The sequence below is a fragment of the Protopterus annectens genome, chromosome 8.part1, assembly GCF_019279795.1.
Source record: "Protopterus annectens isolate FY-2018-M chromosome 8.part1, PAN1.0, whole genome shotgun sequence".
NCBI classification, from domain to species: Eukaryota; Metazoa; Chordata; order Ceratodontiformes; family Protopteridae; genus Protopterus; species Protopterus annectens.
Genome location: NC_056742.1, coordinates 401,017,210 through 401,031,701, shown reverse-complemented (window position 1 = coordinate 401,031,701; position 14,492 = coordinate 401,017,210).

The window sequence follows — 14,492 nt, the reverse complement described above, 5'->3', positions numbered from 1 at the left end:
AGGTACTCTGCCTAACATGAATTGGAATTCTATTCCAGAGCGAAGGGAGCCTCTGGGTTATGAATCTGTCTCTCCAGCAAGTTCTATTTATTTCTGTGCTGAGGTTCAAGTCCCTCGAGTGTGTGGCTCTAAGGGATTTAGATTTACTGAGGTGGAGCATGTCCATTAATTCTGGATTGGACATAGCTTTATATGTCAGGCATAGATCGCCTCGAAGTAGGTGGTATGCAACTGAGTAGAGCTGGAGTTTTTTTAACCGAGCAGCATATGGCATCTGCTTGAGTCCCTTGATCCTCTTGGTGAGGTACTTTTGGGGTATTTCTGATTGCTGCAGGTGTCGGGTAAGGTACATACCAAAAGGGGTTGTGTATTCTATGATGGGCCTGATGAGGGATGAATAAAGGGGCACGATTACCTCTCTTGATCTAGATGTGAATCCTTTCATGATGAGGTGGGCTATATAGAAGGTCTTTCTAACCACTTTGGCAATGTGGTTGTCAAAGGAGAGATTGCTATCAACTTGGGTCCCCAGATCCCTAATTACTTTCTCTGTACTTAATGGGTTACGGCCTATGTGGTAATTTGCGGGCACATTGTTTTTGCCAAAGGGTATGACTATACACTTTTTGGCATTTAGCTTTAGACCATGGCTCTGGCACCAGTTATCCATCTCTGTGAGTCCTTTTTGAAGGATGTTTGTGTCAGCTGGAGAGTTGATTATGGTGCCCAGTTTGCAGTCATCTGCGAACTTGGTGAGCCATAGTCCTCCCACATTGGCCTGTACCTGGGAAAAGTATATACTGAACAAGAGCAGTCCCAGGACAGAACCTTGCGGGACACCACTTGTGACCGGTTTTGAGTCTGACATGGCTCCAGCAACTCTCACTCTGTGGGTTCTGTCTTTGAGCCAGTTTGTGACCCATCTTGTGACATAGGGGTTTATATTTAAGCTGGATAGCTTATCTATGATGCCCGAGTGGGGTATTGTGTCAAATGCCTTTGCTAGGTCCAGATAGGCTGTGTGGACTACCTTCCCTTCATCTATGGCTTTGGTGACTGTTTCAAAGAAGTCGACCAGGTTCAAAAGGCAGGATCTGCCCTTGTGAAGCCAAATTGGGAAGGATCTAGTGTCTGTAGGTCCCCAATGTCTTTGTTTATGAGCTCCATGATGATCCTCTCCATAGCCTTGCAGACTAGGCTAGTCAGGCTTATGGGGCGATAGTTTCCAGGCTCCACCTTTGTGGAGTGGGACCACTGTTGCTGTCACGCCATTCTGTGGGCACATATCCTGTAGTGAGGCTGAGATTGTACAGCTGTTTTATTTGAGGGATTAGTTCTTCTTGGAGTTCATGTAGGATGCAACCGGGACGCCATCTGGTCCCATGGAAGCAGTGTTTTTGCTTTGGAGAGGGCAGCCTTCACCTGAGCATCAGAGATGTTTGGGAGGCAGCTCTGCCGGGATAGATACTTGCTCTTTTGGGGAAGGGGTGGAGAAGTTTGCACTGAACCTGTCTGCCAGGATATTGGTGATGTCTGTGGGTTCAGTGTATTTTTTGTCGTTTAGAATCAACTCAGAACAAGTCTGGGAGTTGCATCCCAGGTTCCTAACATAACTGAAAAAAGCCTTATGATTGTCTTTAGTGTCCTGTGCAATTTTTCTCTCGGAAGCTGGCCTTGGAGGATTTTATGAGGGATCGTAATTTTTTGCTAGTACTGATCAGAGCTGCTTTCCTATTAGGGATTTTCCTCTATCATGTAGTAGCTTCCTCCTTCTGTTGTACAGTTTATTTATGGCTGGGGTCCACCAGACTGGGCCTGCCTTTGGATGATTGGGTCTTGGTTTTGTTTGGGATAGCATGATCCATGCATTCCTGGAGATGTCCGTAGAATGCATTTATATAGGATTCTGCAGTTTGGGTCGTAGTTTCCACTGGCCCTGGGGCCTTGAAGGATTCCACTTCAGTTTTGAGAAGTGAGAAGTTCACTTTTGAGAAGTTTTTCACTGTGGTTTTCTGGGTTGGGGGTGGGGTCGGGATGTGGATATCCAGTGAAATTAATTTATGGTCTGATCTTACCAATGAGGGATATACTTCTGGTATGGAGCATAGAGTACCCATGTTGGTAATGATCAGGTCTAGTATGTTATCCCCTCTTGTGGGAGTGGTGACTAGTTGTTCCATAGCATTTGAGTTTATAATTTCCAGGAACCTTTGGGCTAAGGTGCTGGGGCTTGAATAGTGCTCCCAGTCTATGTTTGGGTAGTTGAAGTCGCCCATTATAATGGTGTTTGGAAAGATCTTCATGTTCTCCAATGTTTCCAGGAAAGCCGAGTGGGATTCCTGACTTTGAGAGGGTAGTCTGTAGGATGCTATGAACTGAAAAGCAGTCTTGCCCACTGTTAGTTGCACATGGATGTTCTCCGATACTTCGTGCAATGCCACTAACCTGGAGGTGTGGATATCCTTGATAAATATGGAAACTCCCCCTCCTTTTGTGGTTTGGTCTGGGTTTTGGGGCCAAAAAGCATGATATGAGGTATAACCTGGTAGTGCTGGAGTGCTCTCTGGAGCCTTGAACCAGGTTTCTGTCACTGCACAGATATCGATGTTCTCCATACTGAGGAGAGCTTTGAGTGCATGCATCTTGAGGTTAAGACTTCTGGCGTTTAGCAGCATTACCCTTAGTTTCTTGTTCCTTGTGCTGTCTATGGAGGTGGGTTTGACTCTTGAGCCTTGCCTAAAAAAGGCATTATGGGGGTGGCAAGAGCCTTTGCCAATATCCAAAAGACCAGTGGTGACAGGTGCAAGCCGTCCCTAGCGAAGCAACGTGGCTTGTCAAGCATGTCATCCCAGGCTGACAGACACTGGATCCCCTTTGAATGACACCAACATTTTAGCCAATTGTTAAAATCGATCATTTTGTCTTTGTACTGTGGCATAATTCTAGGTGAGGGTATGATGCTGCTCAAGGTCAGGGTCATACCGGCCTGGGCTACATGATCAGAGAGCTCTTCTATGTCTCTTTTCATGTAGTCCAGGGAGGTACGTCTCAGGTCATTCACACCAGCATGTACAATGACTGAGTCATATTTGTATTTGCTTTGGAGTGACCTGAGTGCTTGCGTTATGTGGCGGATCCTAGCGCCCGACAGGCAGCTCACTGTGACCTTCTCTTTGTTCAGCCTGGTGAGCGGGACATCAGTGTGTCTTTTATGCTAGCTTACCATATATGGCTGTGGCTGTGTTCACATTGGATGTGGTTATGCACCTTCACACAGGTGTATCTTACCCTGTGCTGTAACGTGCCTGCAGAGCCTGCTATATATGCAGGTACACGTGCATTCCCCCATAGAAGATGTTGGCCAGTGTTGAGCCAGTCTGCCTGTAGCCTGCACAGTGCATTGTTACATGTCTAGCAGCTTAGTGTACTTATCCAGTGAGATGTCATGTGGAGATACTTGCTGGATGTACTGCTGCTGGGTCTCCCTTAACAGTCTTGTATGTCAGACAGAGCGGTGGGATGCTGTATGTCAATATCTAGTGGATAGTATGTGGCCATGGCACCCCTGTACCAGTGGATATTATGTGTCAGACTAGACAGGGGTGTGCAAATGCATAACCTATGGTGGCATATGTATACCAGTCATTATGTGTTATACCCATCTACATGGATGTTAACTTCCATATTGTCATGCATGGTACACATGTTTAGCACTAAGGGGTTCTGTGTATACCTCTGGACTGTAAAGACTGTTTCAGAATGTTCCCATATATTGGCCAATATCTGTGCTGCAGTCCACGGGGGCATTACTTACTAGCAGTGGTACTTTACTAGGATGTACTTAAAATGTCTGTCAGTAGCCAATGGCACACATGTGAAAAGCAGATGTGACCTCTCACACACACCATGTCTGTGAAGACAATCCCAACTACAGTAGCAATAGTCTACCAATATACCTGCTATACATACCTGACATCCACTTGCACTATGACATTGGGACTATACGGGCTGGGGTAGTTCTACACTCCCATGTCCAGGACATATGGTGAGAATATCTGTACATATACTCATATATACATATATATATATATATATATATATATATATATATATATATATATATATATATATGATTACACATATACGTATCGACATATATAGATGGGTATGTATATGTACATAGATATACATATACACACTCAAATATATACATATACAGAGCAATATATGTCTGCACATATACAGATAGTGGTACATATGCACATATACATTTGGATATCGGCAGATCTACCAACAGTAGTAGGTAGATTGGTATAGATATGTATGCACATATAGTCACAGATATCTATCTATCTATATATATATATATATATATATATATATATATATATATATATATATATATACCAACATAAGTAGGCATATCTGTACACATAGGATGTGCATACATATATAGCTATATACACATATATCTATATGTACATATACATATACCTATATATATATATACACATATGTATAGATACATATATGTATAGATATGTATACATCTGTACATATGAAGAGGTGTACACATGGCCATATATATGTAGCACAATACAGATGTGTATACAGACATATGTATGTATACCTGTGTATGTACATGTAGACATCTAAACACCTATATGTATACAACCATATACCTGTCATGAGTAAACGTCACAGTTGCATATACCCTCCCACATGTATCCCACCGTATGTATCTGTTATATGTACATTATGATAAAACAACATATGTGATACAACAGTCATATTAATGACAAGGACTACACAATCTAGGACGTAAAGGCAAGTTTGCAATACCACTCAATTTGGATAATGACAGCTATATTGGTAACACAACAGCTGTCCCCACAGTGGTCATGGTGTAGTGGTCATGTTTTGTGACTTCAGTGTGAAGGGCGCTGAGTTTTGACCTGCAAGGGCTGCTCATTTTGTTGCTGGGCAGAACAAGGTCTGTTGGATACAGAGTAGTTAAGGCAGTGTTTGTGCAATGTAGGTCACATGCATCAGTATCATGACATTGCTAGGTAGGGGTCTAGTCCCAGTGTTGGCAAGTAACAGTGTGCATGTATGTGGATGGGTCTACATCAGGTTGCAGGGTATACATGCCTCAGTCGGCCACCTGTCCATGTGGCACAGGCAATAACCGGTATAGTAACCTGTGAAATGTGTTCGACTGTACCCCAGATATGCCACTGCCATGGTGTCGGCACAGTGACATACCCCGTTGTACAATATGACTGCAGACCATCCTCATGCTGACACATGTACACCTACAACACAATTGCATGTCAGTTTAGAGACCACAACCAAGCAGTGTTACTAACAGCTAGAAGGCATCGTTGGTGGATGGCTACACTACCTGCCAAATATGCCTCACATTCTACATCCTACAACATGTTACACTGCAGGACTGTCATACACTGGTGTACAGTCACCATGTGCATCAGAACCATATCAACCTGTCCCTGTATTGATGGTATGGATGACAGGGATGGGGCACAGGTATCATCATATGTACAGGGTGTGGTGTTGGTCTGCCAGAGGCCAAGGGTGGGCCATACATTTGACACCATGTGTGTGTGGATGAGGGGTGTACTCTAGGGAGCTGGCTGAGGTGATGTGGTGTGTGTAGGTATGAGATTGCCCTAGGTGTGTTTGCATAGTGTGTGGGTATGCATGCACACAGTTCTACCTCATGGCTGCCCTACACAGGTGTTTATGGACAGCTGCAGACCATACCTGGCAGGGTGTGCAGTTCACTGCCTCTGGCCATGGACACATGGACTGTGCCTGCCAGGGGTTCCGCAGGCACATGCAGGTACAGGCATTGAAGTGCTACTCTCACCTGCTGATGACATTTGTCCGCTGCTACCACATCCCTCCTGTAACTGGCCAGGATCATGTGCACATGGCCTGCTGTGGTGGTGTGTGGACAGCACACCCCTTGCACTGCTGGGGCTGCTACTGCCACTATGGGAGCCCCTTGGTGTCCTAGCATGCCCATGTTGAGTGCCAGCTGTTGGTGTTGCTGGCCCACGTCCACGCGGGCATCACTGCATCCCACCACATGTTGAAGCACGGACACATCACGGCTGATGAGGGCCATCATCTCACCATGCCATCTATCCACTTGCTCGTTAGAAGCACGGATGGCAGCCACCACTTCATGGAGATTGTTGCCTAGAGATGCAAGTGCAGCCCTCTGCAGCCTAAGGTCCTGTCTGGTATAATGCTCAATACATGCCTGCGCTACCATTACAGTCTGGAACATGCTTCTGCTGGTTGCAGATATGTTGCCTATGCCAGGGGCAGGATGTCCAGTGGCCCTACCACGAGCACCCTGGAACATCCGCCTATGTGGCAGCCTGCTGGACATCTGGCTATGCCTGCTTTGACTGGACACAGTAGGCATGGTTACCACACTTTCCTGTGCACTGCCACTGAACGCCAGCTATCTCTCTGCTATGGCCACCGGTGCTGGAGTGTGTATAGGCACTGTAACTGTGTGCAGGGGTAGGGTGGCTAAAAGGGGGATGTCAAATGTTGGTGCAGTGTCGGCCCCTGAAAACCCCAGCTGTGTCTTACCATTATCATCATCATCATCATCATTGGTGTCTGTATGGACACCTACATCAGATTGGGTGCAGGAGGGACCCTGACCCACCTCACCACCTGTGGGGGAAAACAATAACCACACTTTAAAACATGTACAGCATTGCTTAACAGTACACACACACACACACACACACACACACACACACACACACACACACACACACACACACACACACTCACACACACACACACACACACACACACACACACACACATCTCATACTACCTACCTATCCATGGCTTTACAGACAGCCCCACTTCTATGTCCATGTGTTACCCCATCCTGCATCACACTTGTTAACATGCACACATTGCTACCACTCATTGACATCACAGTCCTCTAAATGCCTGCACAAGTGGGCACAACACAAGGCCTGTTGCTACATTACCTGCCTGACCTGTGTGTAGTGGAGTAACATGGCCTCAATGCTGTCATTCGGTATGGACTCTTTTCATGGCCGGAATGATGTGCATGGCCCCTATATGTGTGGGCTACTATGTTGTATCCATAATAGCTCCCACTGGTATGACATGTGCATGTAATGCTCAGTACATGCCAGATATGCTGCTCCATCAACCCATCATGTGCCAGCTGTAATATGTGGATACACTCCCTGATGTTGACTATTACTTCCCCAATGCATCTGTAGAGCTGCATACGTGGGCTGTAGGTGACCTCACTGCTGACAGCAATATTAAGTGTGTACCTGGGATCTACCTTCCTTCTGGATGCGTGATCCAAGCTACAGACCATATTATACTATTTGCTGTCCTGTGAGTACATGACAGGTATTCCTGCTGTGCAATGTGGCACTCCATGCCCATGTACTGCACGGTCCCAAAGGGGGGTACAGCCATATAAACACCCCACAATCACACATGTGCATACATGGCCACACACAGAAACACACACATGCACACGCATCATACATGCAGCTACCTCCCACCACTTCACCAGAGTGACCCTGCAGGTGAACTAACTAACCACCAAGATGCACACACACACACACACACACACACACACACACACACACACACACACACACACACACACACATGAGGTTGCACAATGATCATACACACAGTACTCCAATTACCCATCTGACAACATGCAGAACATATGGTACAGAACAGCATGCAGTTCAGCTATACTCATGCCATGCTAGCAGCAGTATACATGTGTATGATGCATGTGCTGTGACTAGGTAATGCCCCTTCCCCTGGATATCTCTGCATCCATGTACACATTATTGCTGTGCACCTGTTCTGCACCCTGCCATGTACTGTGCACCACAACTCACAGGTGTCCAACCCTTTGCAGAATGTGAAGTACCGTGTCAGTTATGCCAGCTGTACCTCTCACAGCCCCTATGTGTTTCAGCAACACATATCTGGGAAGATAGGTGGACTGTTGTCATTGGTGACTGCCTGATGCCTGATTCACAGCTGTCAACATCAACAGACCATGTATGGCCACTGCAGAAATGCTTACAATGACAACCATTAGAGCATACCATGGCTATGGGGGGTTTGCACACTTTTACTGCTTTTACACACCTATCCATGATCTGCCATGGGACCACAGCACTGCAGATCTTAGCTGTACACATGCCTGGTATGTAACATATGTCCTGTACATTCACATGCAGTGTCTACAGATTGTGTTAGGTGTGCGGCTGCTGACCACAATGCATATACCCCATGTGGGGATATGTGTGCACACCCTTATTATGATGGTTTATCGGTTTATCGCACCTCTTGTTGTGTGTACTACAGCAGTCACTGCTCATGGTAGGGGTATACCAGTGTGGGCCTTCTGCAATTGCTAGTGTATGTTCAGCTTACCCTACACATGTCCCCCTATTCTTCATGATTGCAAGGGCTACTTATGTGCACATCCCATGGTGTTCACACAATGCTGTCACTATTGTAGTGTGAGTAGGATTTCAGCTGCCACAGGTCCTGGACTTGACTATATGCAGATAGAGCCATTCCTACCATCCTTAGGATCCCTGCTGCAGTGCATTGGTGTTTCATGCTGAGACCCTCCTCAGCATTTATGCAGATGCATGCCAGGTAAGCCCTACACATATGAGTCAGCTTGCAGTGTCCCATACACTGCACACTACATGTTGCAGCTTAGACCCAGCTGATAATGCAGACTACTGTAATGCCATATGCCATAGTGTATCTCAGCAGCAGTTGGCATTGCCCTACAGGTATGTACACTGGTGTTGCACTGTATATGGGTATTGTCCAAAACATGTCGCTACTGTAGGCCATGTCTACCAACAGTAAGTTACCCCCTGTGGACACATTCCACAATGACAGGATGTTAGTTGTCATGCAGGTATGTGACATACCCTTTCAATACCCCATCACGTTCGCCCCTGTGAGACCATGCATTTCACAGCAACAATACATGTACATGTACAGCATGCATTCAAGGTAGGTGTGTTAGATATGTGCATGGAATTTAACTTCACCATTACATGTCCGATGTGTTGGCATGCATCTACATAAGACATACTCGCCAGCATCAGGCTGCTGCCTTGCTGTTACCCCAGAGGGACCTACATAAGTGGGTGAGAGATGCAATGTCAGTGGCCACACTTGTGGTACTGCTACAGGCTGGGTGCAGTACTACCATACATCAACTGTACATAGTGTTCTGGATTGGCAGGTGCCACGAGGCTGGCCAGGAGCTCCTCCACACGTGTCAGGGGGGATGGATGGCATGCCCCCCCCGTGGTGAGGTGATCCCCCTGGACTGCAGCAGCACGCCGACGGGCATTGCGAAGCAGGTCAGTACAATGATGCCAGACCTGCTTATAACTGCGGTTATGCAGGCCAACATCATTGACCCTGTGGACGAGATCGTTCCGCAGAGCGGTCCACTCCTGCTGGTCTTGTGCTGTCCTGCCAAACAGGACCTGGTAGTGCTGAACCATGTGGTTTATGATGACATCATTCTCCTCCGTGGAATACACCGGCAGCCTGATGTGTGCCATCTTGCCTGAAAAACATGAGGATGGGAACAGGCCTGAGTGACTCATATGGCAAGGTTACCACAGTTCATAATACACATCTCTGTCACCCCCACCATATCAGCTTCAACAGACTATACACACAACTCATTAGGTATGGCTACAGCTTAACTACCATTTGGACAGATTGTGTAGTGTACCACACCTTCTGCTATGTGATTGTAGCCATGTCCCCTGTGTGGACACTAACATTGCTGGCCTGTTACAGACTATTCACTTGCATGCCATTGTCAGGGCCACTATGGTTACATATATGCCAGTGGTATAGTTGCGCTGAGATTGCTGCACATCTGAAAGTCTGTGTTATAGGGGAGTTTTATGCATGCTGTTGGACGTACTGGGATTGTGTAGACTATTACTACCAACATATGTACTATGATAGTTACACAATAACATGTATATGTTCCATTGGCCAGCTGATCCACCTCTCCACACCCATCTGAACAGGATACCTGGCCACATCACATGTGTGTGCCAACCTGGGGCATCCTCATGTACTGTTACGGCAATACCATCAGGCCCACCCCCCCTCAGGGCACACACCAACATGTTCCTGTCCCTTGAGCTCATGTCTATGGTTTGTTCCATAATAGGCTCCACAGACACATGAGGGATGTGTTACATCAGTCTGAGGCACCCACTACACATTCACACGGCCAACATGCTCCTCCTGCTCAGCCACCAGACCTGGCACTTTCAGGATGTGGACTGCTGTTGTGAGTGGCAGTTGGTGGGAGCCTTGTTCCCATTGTGCCCATATTGGAGACCATTGGGCATCCACATCACAGACCACACACACCATCCACAGTGTTTACCCACCACATGTGTCACATACCACCCCTGTAGACTGTCTTCTCTATCTACCAATCCTGACCACCTCCACATATGTATCTGCCTTACTTCCCCATATTCCCATTGCATACTTCACAGATGGGGGCATTGCGGTGCTAGGATGGGACTAATATGTGACATACCCATCCATGGTGCACATACTGCTAGCTGTAGATATCTGTGTGTATTGCTATGTGTGCTGCTGCCTCACACATAGCACACATCACTGTGGTAGTGATATAGGGGAAATGTCTTTCCATACATATCTGTTTGTGTGTGTGTTTGTACAGATGTAGACATTTGCATATTGTTGTTTATCTATATGTGTGTAGATATATGTGACTTCATATATATGTGCACATATATATCTCAGATTTATGTCTACACATGGGTATATGTATATTTCTGGACATACATGCTGATATACATTTATCCTTAGATATTATATCTGTGACATATGTACACATATGCATACCTATATGTGGGGTACATTCAGGCATCATCTCCACAATCTCATGACACCTCCCTGCACAGCTGCACTGTTCTACCTTGCTACAACACAGACAGGTGCCACATATGGACATGGCCTGACATCGGTGGGGTATATGTGGGACCTGTTTGCAAGTAACTCTATTACACACCTATAGCATTCTGCCATGCTACATTACAGACTCACCTGGGTATCCTGCCAGTGGTGGTCCATGGCTCCCACATGTCCATCATACTGGCATTACTTCCACCAGTGGCTATTGGCTACGTCATATGCATAATCCCCATTACATATGATGTCTTACATCCTGTCTGTCAGTGCTGACCTGCACAGTTAACAGCTATGGACCTCTACCCACAGGGAAAAACACTATTGCCTATAGCAGTTATTCAGTTGACCATCATCACAGTAACACCTGCTGGCACATGTAATACATTCCACATCATCTATCACAGTAGTATGGATCAGGTACTACATTCTAATACATGTATAATACTTCACATACCTGTTGTGGGAAGTATGTATTAATGACAGGCAGCTGCATAAATGGCTGTGTTTTCAGCTGTAAATGGTCTGTGCGTTTTCTTTTTTCCTGTTTTTTTCTTGCTTGCTTTCTCTCTCCTGTGAATGGATTGAGATGTTTGGGGTAGATTGCAGCCTGGCTTTAGTAGGTGATGCACTTGATCAGGTGATGGCCTCTGCACCAATCCGTGTCCTACACTTGCTAACTGCATGCAGCTTGCTGTGTAGTACTTCCAATTACCACTGTCATGGCAACCAGCTACTAAAATCACTACATCATGTGGGCGTGGCCCCTTTACCTTTCCTGTATGATGGACATCCTTCCTGTGTGTGGGCATTAGTGTTACAGACAGCAGGTAGCAGTACCTCTTCCAGGGGAACTGGCACTCTTAGGATAGCTACATATTTGTAGGAGGTACCAGAACTGCAGACAGAGTGTGAGTAGAGTTGTCTTATGCTTTGTATAGTACTGGTGTTACAGGGTGTGTGTGCGTACATACTAGTTTACCTTGGAATGCAATCTGTCTGCATAGCTCTCGACTGTGGGCCTATCCTGTTGGTGGCCAGAGGTGTGCCTATCATGTTTTGTCTGTCCACCACACTGGTCCTGTGTTAGATATGTCACTGGCAGTGTGTGTGTTGAGTGCTATCAGTACATGGCTACATTCATTTATGTTTCTAGCCTCAATTCCCTGGCTAAGGGTAGGTTGCAGACTATCCTGTAACACCAGCAACTTGCTTAGTGTATGGCCTTGTGTTCCAGCTTCTGTCCTCCACCTACATACCAAGCTTTGCACATATGACATGTTGTCATTGGTTGCTCTGTAGTGGGATGTGTGTATATCACACTGCCATTGCTGCCATCAGTCCACTGCTGTTGTATCCCCCACACATACAGTGGTGCTGGGGCCATATATGTGTGGGCTACAACAAAAAAATACATGTGTGCCCTTATGCACTCCAGAGGCCAGTGTATGTAACAGTGGTATATGGACCTGTAGTATTGAGTCTAAGGGGATGCACCATAGCTGACCTAGGCTGTTACAAAATGTGGGGGTATCAGGGCTGAGCTGCCTTAAGGTATCTGCATGCACAGTACCATATACTTCACCTATATTTACATTACTCACATATATTGGGTTAATGCAGGCCTATTGCCTCCTGCCATACAAGACTGTTCTGTTTGTCAGTGTGCTTGTGATGGTGTCAGTTATGCCTTGTTATGTAACAGTTACATCCCATTTGGTCAACTGAAGTCTTCAACACCTAGTGAATTTGTACAGAGTGTAGATGGAGGCTGCTGAACTATACACCTGTATTACATACTGTTGATTATTTGGTATCCTGTGGCCCACTCTGTCTTTATTATTGTACAATATGAAGGCATTGGCCTGGACAGCGACAGTTGTGAACCTTTCCAGACTACTGCATTAGTATCACTGTTTCACAGTTGCATTATTCTGTTTATATGAATGCCAGTGTCTGAACAACCATATGACATAGCAGATAGAACTGTAATATTACACAAATAAAGGTTTTCCATTTCTGCAAACCTGTGTGTGGTGTGTTTCCTATGACCTTTCTGTGGGTATATATTGCAGATGACGATTGTAAGTGTATGGGTGACACATACAGTGTCCAGTTGTTCAGGTGTGAACTGTAGGCATAATGGCTATTCCATATTGTGTGCACCTTCTACATATGTATCTTACTATACATATATCTGCGTGTGTCTGTGCAGTCACATGTTTATCTATATATATGTATATATAATTATATATATCTGTGTGTGTGTGTGTGTGTGTGTGTGTGTGTGTGTCTGTCTGTCTGTCTATATGTATCCTGGGGATGTTGATAGCTTCCATATTTTACATTTTTTATGGGAGCCACACTGTGCTGCATGATATGTTACCAATACCAGCCTGACATCATACAGGTGGGTTGTAGTACTGTTTACATATTGTGCACATCATGTCAGGTCCTGCTTATGGGATCTGTAACACTTTAGTGTATTGCAGGGCAGATGTGTTTGGCTGTGGGGGAGGTATGCCTATTCGTACATGACATATATTGTTTGGGGTGTCTCAACCCCATTAACGGTGCATGTGGACATATTTGTATTTGTCAATCTACCATTGCTATCTACAGATGTGCGGCTATATATATATATATATATATATATATATATATATATATATATATATATATATATATATACATCTACTGATATGTTGTATCTGTTTAGATATTAATATAATTACTCACACACATACATTTACATGTTGGAATACATTCTCTGTACTTTTGAATGACTGGACAGGTTGATATGTTTTGAATACATTAGGGTTATACATATCTGACATGGCTTCGTGGTAAATCACTTTGGCTATGGTGTGTGGGGTTCTGTGTTTGAGTCTAGCAGAGGCTGATTATTTTGTTGCTGGCCAGAACAAGGGCCATTGGATGCAGAGTGGTTAAAGCACTTTTAGGCAGTTGTTGGTGGGTTTGCGCGGAGGTAAGCATTGCTAACCTGCCGTTACATATGCTTAGAAGGTGTTAGCTTCAGATTTTCTTAACCAGTGTAGGCATTGCTTACCGCTGCCAAAATAGTGCTTACATATGCTTACTATTGCTTATTTGTGCTTAAACCTGCTTACTAGTGCCTTATTCATTCTGACACTGATACTTCACATGTGCATTTCTTGCTGTACTCCAGTTTATAAATATATGTTATTTAGTGGGTTTTGCAACAAAACTATTGGTTATAACGTACTTTTCCATGTAAAATAGACTGTGCTGCAGTGGGACTCGAACCGGGAATGTCTTCTCATTAGGCGGATGCTCTGCCCACTACACGATTGCTGTGCTGCTTCATTTGCATGTATCTTTCATAATTCCATACCTATGGTTCCTTCCCCCACCCCCCGAGCTCCACGTACACA